At 50.1% G+C, this 10,171-nt stretch overlaps 1 pseudogene; it reads right to left on the minus strand.

Annotated features, from left to right (window-relative positions):
- Positions 1-9,169: 9,169 nt before the first annotated feature.
- On the minus strand, positions 9,170-9,694 carry LOC101590254 (annotated as a pseudogene).
- Positions 9,695-10,171: the final 477 nt, after the last annotated feature.

Genomic DNA, 10,171 nt, shown 5'->3' on the forward strand with positions numbered 1-10,171 from the left:
TTGACTCTTGCTGGCAGTTTCTACCTACCCCTCTAGACAGGTCTAAGAGCCAGCTGGTTATAACGGCTCTTCTACTGTCTTAGAAACAGTGAGTGTACACCACTCCTTCCCCAATCTGCCTTTCATTTCTAGTGCTCGTGCTTTCATCAGATAACCTTTAAGCTTTGACAGCACTTGGTAGAGCTTGTTTATTCTCACCCAGAGGCTGTCACAACCCAAGCGACTGTGCAGGTGGAACCCACAATAAAAATGCAGACTCCTTTTGCCAAGGCCCCCTGAACACACTCCCTGCTAAACATTTTCATCTGTTACTCCCTAACAATGACCCCACTCAGCCTGAAGTAGCCAGATTGGTCTTTGCCCATGTCCTCAGCGGCAGCTGGATGGACCTCTCAGGCGGGAAAAATGGAGGGGAAAATAAGAATCCTCTTGGGCTTTCTGGCTAATCTTGCCAAGAAAAGTTCAAACTTTGCTAGAGGGAGTAATTAAGAGGACAAGGGAAAGCTGATAAGTGTGATTACCTCACCTGCGCACTTCCAATAAAACACAGAAGAGACAGGGGTGGCCCAGTATAAAAGGACTCTTATGTAGTATCCAAAAGTATGTACACCTATAAATCTCTCTGTGTATATGCATTTACACTCCACGGCTGCCATACTGCTGCGCTAGCTTAACCACTAACTTGCCCATATAGGTGAGGCCCCGTCTAGCCAACCCATAAACTCTAGACATGAGGCCCAGACAGGGCAAGAGAAAACCAAATGAAGCTCCCCTGGGAATATGCACATAGACCTTGGCCCAGAGCTCAGGGTCTTGTGCTTGGAATCAATCTGTGACAGTCCAGGAAGCTAATCCATTGGTGGCAAGTTAAGGCCCTGGCCTTCAGTGAAGAGAGCCAGGAAGAAAGCACCCACAGGTCCTCCATTTTTCTGAAGCTCCCTACCCTGACTCTTGTCAGTGTAGCCCAGCTGTCTTTTTTTCAGAACTGGGGATTGAACTCAGGTCCTTGGGCTTGCCAGGCAAGTGTTTATTCAACTGAGCCATCGCCTCGGCCCCTAGCCCAGCTGTCTTATCCTTTTTCTCCCCTTTCCAGTACGTTTCCTCCTGTTTTTTTCAACTCTGTATCTTTCTTTTTTTTTTTTTAAATTTTTATTTATGTGTGTGTGTGTGTGTGTGTGTGTGTGTGTGTGTGTGTGTGTGTGTGTGTGTGGCCAGCTCAGCCAACCAGGGGGTGGGGCTGGCTGGCATGTGGTGCTGGGGGATTGAACCGTGGTCCCTGTGCTTTGCTAAGTTTGTTCTAAATAGGTGTTTTAGACCACTGAGCCTTCTCACCAGCCCTCAACTCTGTATCTTTCATTCATTACTGGTACTGAGTCTATCAGCCCAGTGAGCTGCTCAGACTCTGGCTCCCAGGTTCAGCTGCTGAGCTGCCTCAGCCTCACTTTCTTCCTCCAGGCAATGGGGCTCTTACTGTTGCCACCCTCGCAGGCAGGGACAAAGATACAGGGTACATCAGCAGGCAAGGCCCTTGTGCTGTGCCTGGCATAGCGCGGGCTCAGTGAACAGGAGCGTAAGAGGGACCAAGACACTGCTGCCTGCAAGGTCATCCCTGATTGCTCAGAGGACTTCCTGTCCCCTAGACTTGTCCTCCCTGTTGGCTGCCCAGGGTGCAAGGCCTTGGAACAGACGGGAGTGTGGGGCCTGTGGACTGCAGGGTGTGGGGCAGGGGAACAGGTTGGCAGTGCCATGTTCTGAGGTGGCATATGTGCCTGGGTGGGAGAATGTGGCCCAGTGCCATCCTCCCCAGGTCACCACCACGGAGATGTTTGCCTCAAGGGGGAGGCAACTGGGAGGTTGAACTGGGAGCAAGAGAAGCTGCCTTCCTGCCTCTACCCACCCCGCACCTCCTGAGGACAGGGGCCAGTAGGGCGCAGTCCCTGAGGAGCCTGAGGAGTCCTTGGAGCTGCAGCTGTGTGGTACAGAAACCTGCCGGTGGACCCGCACTGTGCAGCCTGTGTGCCAGGCATCATCTGAGACCTCGGGCTGGAGATCCTCCCTTGTCCGCAGGACTCTCCAAGTGAGACCAGAGAAAGCCACAAGTCCTGCCTTTGGCGGTGATCTGGGAAAGGGGTGGGGTCTTGAGGGAAGAGAATACACTAAAAAATAGAAATATATGAAATGCTGTCAGCTAATAAGTTGTATTATTACTTTTTCTTTTCTTGGTAACGGGGTTTGAACTCAGAACCTTTTCAGTTTGTGGGAATGGCCAAGTGTGTCATGGAGAAGGCCGTGTCCGGGTCACAGGCACAGGGACAGGCGCCTGGGCTACAGGGCAGCTGCATGTTGGAATGCTGCCGCAGCTGAGCCAGGATGGGTGGAGGCTGTGGGCAGGTGGAGGTGGGCAGCCCTGGGGGCCTGCGCCCCTGAGGCTGCAGGTGCTGGGTGGTGGGAACGGGCAGGTGCTGGGAAGGCAGGGAGTCAGGCATGGGATCTGGGGCCCCAAAGGGACTACATGGGTGCTGGGTCACTCCCAGCTTCCTTGCACATTCCTTTGTTTTATACGTGGAGGAACGTTTATTGTAACATGAACCTAGATAATGTGTAACTAGTGCAAGGCTTTTTGGTACTGCACAGAATCCTCACACGATGACCTGCTCAGATAGAACAAAATACTTGTCTCCCTAGAAAGGTCCCTCGTCCTTGGCAGTTTGTCCCACATTTCCTGAAGCAACTCCTTCCTCATAGATTAGGGTTTTTTTTTTTTTTTAATTCCTTCAAATATTTAAGTCTGCCTGGCATGGTGGAATCTGCCTGTATCCCCAGCACTTGGGAGGCTGAGCCAGGAGGATGTTCCTAAGTTCAAAGCCAGCCTGTGTTACATAGAGGTCAAGGCCAGCCTGAACAGCATGAGAACTGCCTCAAAAAAAGCCATGGTACGTCAGAGGCAGTATTCATTTTATCGTCTTTTGTTTGTTCTTTCTTCTGTTCCATTACCAGGCCCCCCCATGCCCGGCAAGGGATGTGCCTTGCATCTGCATCCCCAGTTGTTTTTATTTTCTCATTTCAAGCCCAGGTCTGGCTGAGCTGCCCAGACGAGGCTCTCACTTGCGGCCCTCCTGCCTCAGCCCTGAGCACTGGGAGCACACTGGGTGGGCTTTTGGGAGCGTGCGCGGGTCCTGAGCTTCTCCTTCACCACTGGAGACATCCTGGATTTGGTCACAGTTTGATAGTGCTATCGAGTGGTGGTGGAGACAGGATGGGCCCAGCTGAAGTGGTGGCTTGCAGTGGTGTGTCCCTGGGGATGGGGTCTGGCCCTCGGCCTCTTCATCTCTGTCTCTTCCCTTTTGCCCTGCTTCCTGGCTGCCATGAGCTGAGTTGCCTGCTCTGCCAGGCTTTCCACTGTGATGCTTCTGCCTCCTTGGAGGTCTGAACACTACTGACCCACTCTCAATGGCCTGGAGCCTCTGACACCGTGAGCAGAGATGAGCCTTTGCTCACCCCCTGACCCCAGTGTTGAGTCCCAAGGCAGCGATGCTCCTGGGCATGGCCAACCAATCTCCACACTGCATGCCCAGTTTCCTTTAACAGCAAAGCAGAAGGATTGGATGCCTCGGCCCTGTTCTGAGTGTCCCCCATCGTGAGAGTCACCTTCATGAAGTTTCCCTGCTCCTTCTGAAAGGCAGAGAACTTGGCACTGGGCTCACACTCAGGGTTGGATGAGCAAAGCCAGAGAAGTGGAAATCAGAGATGGACTCAGGAGACCCGCCTAGCACAGCCAATGGCAACAGGGCAGGTTGTGCCCAGGTGGGGAAAGGGGACCCACATTCTTACCCTGGTCCAGCCACTCCCTGGGGCAGGACCTGAGCTGAGGACTGTGTAGAACACCAGGCCTTCCCATCAGGGAGCCAGCAGGGAGGACCAGGGCACTGAAGCTGGTCCCTCCAGTACCAGCACAGTAATGACTATGGCATCTTCTGTGACCTGGAACCCAAATGCCTTAGATGAAGGATACTGAGGTAGGAGGATGGTAAGTTTAAGTCCAGCCTTGTCAACTTACCAAGACCCTGTCTCAGGCACAATGTTAAGTAAGATAAATCAGATACACAAACTTCAATAGTGCATTGAAGCCAAATTTAATGAAGAAGAACATTTTTCCCCAACCTTCAGCAGTTCCCCTTTAAACTTCAGCCTGCCAACAGCTATTATTCTTTTCTCTATTACGAATGAAATTAGTGACTTTGTTCCTGTAAAGAAGGTTTGATAGCCCCATTTTGTAAATTCTTGTGTCTTCTACCACACGTGCTAGGTCAAAGAACTGTCATTGCTTGATAAACAGCCTCTGTTCTGTGAATTCCCTTGCCTGCCTGCGTCTGCTAAATAAGTACATCCTGTCTTTCTCTCCAAGCCTCTCCTGACTCTTGAATTCTGCACTTCCTGGCAACCTGGAAGGCGCTGGAGATGTCAGCCTTGCGGCCCCTTTTGCCTGCATGATCACCTCCCACACTGTACCTGACTCAGATGAAGGTGGATGAGACCTGCAACTCCACGTGAGGAAGTTGGGAGCGACATGCCAGCAAGAAGTGCTCACAAGAGGGGTGGAGGTGGCCACCACGAGGACTGCCTCTCTGTGATAGCCACTCATAGGTGTGCATAGTAGTCTGACCCAGGGGAGCTCACAGGGTACCCAGCTCAAGTTGGGAAAGGGGACCAGGATGGGGGATGAGCTTGATTGTGTGAGAAAGAATGGGGCACGAAGTGTGCATGGCTATAGGTCTCCTAGCACGGGTGCCGCTGCCGGGGACCCTTGGTGATCTGCTAAGGCTCATGGAGGCGTCCTCACGTGGCAGATATGCTGTAGGGCCCTTGTTCAGGCTGATACACACCCTCCAGCTGCTAGGCTGCACCTGCAAAGTCCTGGGAGGGGGAGAGTCTAATCAGCTTGTAGTGAAAGTGGTTGAGAGGCGTTGGGGACCACAGATGATAAACTGAGTCAAGAGGCTCTGTGAGACTGTCCTTGTCCTGCCCTGTAAGCTGCAGTGGAATGTGGAAACTCCCCACTTCCTCCTGGTCCCAGCTGAAGCCTTGTGGCTAGTGTCATTGTGCAGCTCAGAGGGCAAGATAAGAGCTGCTGTAGACATCAAGGACCTGTACAGTAATGTAGAATCAGTAAAGTTTTTCCTGGGGAGAAAGCCAGTTTCCTAATTGACGCTGTCTCATCCTTGCAAGAACACTTTGTTCTTTTTACCAGCCCTCTGCAATCACTGCCCTTTTCCAGGAGAAGTAACTAACCCCTCTGAAAATGTGTGTGTGTGTGCATGCGTGTGTGCGTGTGTGTGTGTGCGCGCGCGCGCGCGTGTGTGCGCATTGTATGTGTTCAATAAATAACAGCAAGCTTGGAGAGTCCTTTCCTCAGACCATCCTGAGACTCTGATCTCCCAGCCACTTTTTATGCATTATTAAATTGTGTCTGGCCCTTATATCATCTTTCATGTGCCCCACATATGGGGTTATTATTCAGGAAATGTGACTATTGTAGGAGCCACTGAGGTCCCAAAGAGTCCATTTGGCCTGCTTAAAAGGTATGTCACAGGGGGATGAGAGGTCCAACATGAATTGCTTTGTCTTTCAAACTGTCTGGGGAGAGACCTGTTCCAAGACTACAGGCTCAGATTACCTTTGGGAGACAGGGAAATATGACTTATAATTCTGCCTCATATGGGAGCCATAGTGTTGACTCTTTGCATCCTACAAGCAGAAAAACGGGGCCTGTATTCAGGTAAGACACCAAAGCCAGGAAGAGATGCGGCACATGGGCTGATGCATAAAGTTCCTGGGATATGGCCAAAGACAACCCACCTGGGCTGGCTGTAAACCAAACACTGGTGATACAGGAACTGAAACGGGGCCAATTCGCCACCCTGGGAAGCCACCCAAGGCACTCAAGAACAGTTGGAATGACTCTTAGAACATGGAATCTTGGTTAGATGCCAGTCATCTTAGAACACTCATTCTTGCTACTACATGAAAATAATGATGTCGACCAGTACAGGACCTGCGTGCTGTGAGCCAGGCCACTCGGACCATCCACCAGAGACAACAAAGCTCTACACATTGATGAGACTCATCCTGGAAAATTGTGCTTGGTTATTTGCTTGGACCTCAAAGGTATCTGCTTCTGTGTATTGCTTCACCAGTCGCTCAGCCTGTCTTTGCATTTCAATGTGAGTATAAAGGATCAGCTCACCTGGACTAGGCTTCCCCAAGGATTCAAAAACTCTCCTTTCACCTTTGGGAAGGTGCTGGCCACTGGCCTCACAGCTTTCATCATACCAGAGGACAGCTGCACCTTGGTATAGTATATAAGTGGCCTCCTGACAGCCCTAACCCGCAAGAACTGCTATCAAGGAGCTAAGGACCTCATGCAAGCACTTTTTTTTAAAACTTTACAAAGTTAAAAAACTTTATTAGAAGTTTATCATACTGAAAAGAACCAAGATAGTTTATTCTGGTTTTTACCTAAAGAGGAATTCAATTCAGTAATTTTGTCACTACTTGGAACTGTATTGTCTCCCCAACACTGGAGGGCAATGAGATACAAGCAAGTCTTTCTTGTCCTCAACTTCACTCTAATGGAAAGCATTAAAGAATCTCCTGCATGTACTTTGGAATAAGGTTTTTTGTTTTTTTGTTTTTTTTTTTTGTTTTCTCTGAATGCCCTCAGGCGTGGTTTGGCTGGCTGGAGGGTTGTGGGAATCGAACTACAGCAACCTGAGGCTGACAGCTTTGTGGAAGCAGCCACTTAAAGAACTGAGCTATGGCCAGGCCCCCTCCTGCATGTACTTTGGAAGGCCAGATATACAGTGTCCAGGAAAAAGGCACAAATCTGCCAACAAAGGTCAGACATTTAGGGTTCGCAGTAAAACAAGAGGAGTGCTCACGGGGCAGTGAGGGTCACGGCAGGCTGTCCGTGACCTTCCAATCCCACCCACCCAATGCCAGATAAGAGAGTTGGTGGGGGGCAATGTGATTCTATCATATCTGGATTCCAAATTTATCACTTATAGCTAAGCCCTTATATCAAGCCACTGAGAGGGAGGGAGTTCCTTCTCTGGGAAGATGACCAGGAAGGAGCATTGGAACAAACCCAGAAGGCCCTGACTCAGGCCCCAACCTTCGCATGGCCAGATATACCCAAGCTGTTCTTCCTATCTGTCAATAAATGAGAGGCAATGACCATGGCGTCTCAACCCAGGTCTTGGGATTCTGGCAGCGTCTGGTGGCATACGTGTCAAAACACTCTCTGGTACTAAGATGGCTTCATGCTTCAGTACATTTGCTGCCACTGCCCTATGGATGCAGGAAGGTGACAAGGTGACCTGAGGATGACGACTATTTAAGTGCCACACTCAGTTACTACTTTAATGGACCAGAGAGGACACCACTGATTGTAAAAACCCCATGATGGCTCAGAGTCAGAGTCTCCTATGCAGAAATCCTTGGGTAACTCTAGATCCAGGAAACACTCTCAGTGCACGTTCTTTGCTCCAAGTAGAAATGGGAGTCTCACTTTATGACAGTGTGCATCGGATCATCTCCTCTGACACCCAGATGTTGAATACTTTACAGATAGAAGCAGCTTATACTAGAAGAGGTCTGCTGGTCAGATTATGCAGGGGTGACACTAGGCTCTGTAGTGGAGGCTCAGCTTCCACCTACTGGAATCTCAGCCCCAAAAGCAAACCTAATAAACATGAGAAAGGTTCTTTGGTTAGCAAGAGACATCTACACCGATTCCAAGTGTGCTTTCACTATGCCACATGTTCATGGAGCTATGTATAAGGAGAGAGGACTGTTAACTGGTGTGGGAGGAAAGTACAGAAAAGAAATCTTGGGTGGGTGTGGTAGTGAAAGAGAGAAAACGTACACTCCCTGGGCCTTGCAGCATGGCATAGTGTGGCATGGCATACAGCCCTCCCTAAAGGTTACAGGGAGGGGGATCTTTCTCAAATGGTAAGGGACCAGAAGAGAGCGGAGTGGAGAAGGGAAGTGTAAGGTGATGTAAAAGGAAGCTGTGTCGAGTGTATGCTCTAACTCCCCACAAGCAGTGTAAGCATTAGGAGCTGCAAATGTGCAACGATAAAAAACTTAAATCATGTAAAAAAAGAGACCCTGTCTTAGAATTTAAAGAAGTGCTGCAGATGTAGTTCAGCATGAAGACCCTGGGTTCACTCTCCAATGCCTCGAAAGAACATGATACTAATGATGGAGCCAATCCACTCCCATCCGAGCACAGGGGGGTTCTATCCCAACCTGCTGTCTTCATTAAAGCTGAACCACTTGGAAGTATAATCTGCATATGCAAAGCTCTTAGAACTTCACTACAACAAACATCGCAACCAAGGTAAACAGACCTGATTCCCTCATTGTTCAAACCCAGTCTAAGCTTCAAGCTACCAACCTGTGAAGAAGGGTCATTTGAAGAAGGAAGCTGAGACAGATAGATGGCTGGAGCTTCTGGTGATCCCCTCCTGTAGCATCGTGACAGTCAAGAGAGCCATGCTATAGATTTGGTTCTGAAATGTTTCCCAAGGGCCTCTGGCTCTATCCTGGGAGGTGTTGGAACCTTTAGTAGGCAGAGCCTCCGAGGCAGAAGTGAGGTCACTAGGGGGCGTGGCCTGTCCATTACACTAAGTGACTCTGCTTGTAATCTTATTAGTTGACTGTAGTTCTATCTCACCTTGCACGTGGCTCATGCCATGGCTTTGCTCAACGAAACACCCTTGAGCAGTGAGGTTGGTGAGCAATGTACTTTCTAGGCCCCTTCTGTCTTTTTTTAGACAGAAGCTCTTTTTTTTCCCTTTCAATCAATTCTTTCTACTCTTAACCCCATTGTTCCTAGAATTTATTTTTCAATTTTATTCATTTATTTAGCAGGACGGGGGACAGAACTTGGGACTTGTGCTTGCCACACAGACACGTATGCTGCTGAGCTATCTACTGGGCCTGTTGTTCAGTTTTATAAATACATGAACATCCATGCGCTCTTTACAGTGACAGCTATAGGAAGGATGAGCCTTTTAGGAAAGCAAATCCAGAGCGACCCCTTTCCATGCCAGCTGCCTCATCAGGTTGGTAACAGCAAGGCCTCTGAGAGCTGCTGCAGTCAGTGTCACTTCCATTCCAGCTCCTTCCCGAACCTGTTGCCGATGATGAAAGTGTGGTGAATCTTAGCTTTGATGCTTTTCACTAGTCCACTTCTGGTGGTAAAGTGTGGCCCGTCCTCCACTTCAGTTCCATCAGCCATTTCCTTCACCTTGTCCAGAAGGTCTTTACTATAACTGCAGCCCAGGAAGAAGAGATTGGCCCAGACCATGGAGGGTGACAGCAGCTGGTCCAGGCGGCCACTGCCCTCTGGCAGGTTGCACTAGTCTGGCGGGTAGCAGAGGATGAATTCCACGTGAGCCTTCCATTGCTTCTGGCTTTCAGAGGAGGACTGGACTGACTCAGGGAAGCAGGCCTCCTGCCACACCCTGGAAACCAGGTCCTTCACTGTGGCGGAAGCTTTGCCACCATCGTGGATCCTGGAGCCCTGATCTTCAGCTTTAGAAAGCATGAACATGGCACTGGTGGCACCCCACAGGTGGGGAGTCATGACATTTCCCTTATATTGTTTGGAGGTGCAGACATCCTTCATCCTTTACCAACCTGACCTCTGCATTCCGTGTTCCCACCCTGGGGGCAGCAGTGTCCTGGCAGTCGTCACACACAGGAATGCTGACAAGGGGAACAGGGATGTGTATTGCTCTGAGGACTTCTTGATGATGTGCCCTAATAACCCAAACTCACATAATAGGGCTGAGAGCCAGTTCCTGTGAAAGTGGCACTTGGGAGAAAAATGGTGGGCACAGAGAGGCCCTGAGGGTGCCTTGTACCTATCTGGCGGCAGCTTTGTGAAAAGAGGATGGAATGATGCGGAGCCCAAAGGCATATGTGACCTCCAGACCCCAAGCGCCATGAACGGGCACAGGGCCAGGGTGCAAGCCTGTGACTTGATAGGGCCCCTGGTGGCCAGTGTGCCATCTCCCCTCACACCCACTTCTCTGGGCACCTTCCCTGTCCCTTGTCTATGACAGACATATGCAGACAGCCCTTGTCCCCTGTATTGTCTTGA

This window comes from Octodon degus, unplaced genomic scaffold (genome assembly GCF_000260255.1).
Source record: "Octodon degus isolate 3935 unplaced genomic scaffold, OctDeg1.0 scaffold00011, whole genome shotgun sequence".
In the NCBI taxonomy this organism is placed as follows: Eukaryota; Metazoa; Chordata; class Mammalia; order Rodentia; family Octodontidae; genus Octodon; species Octodon degus.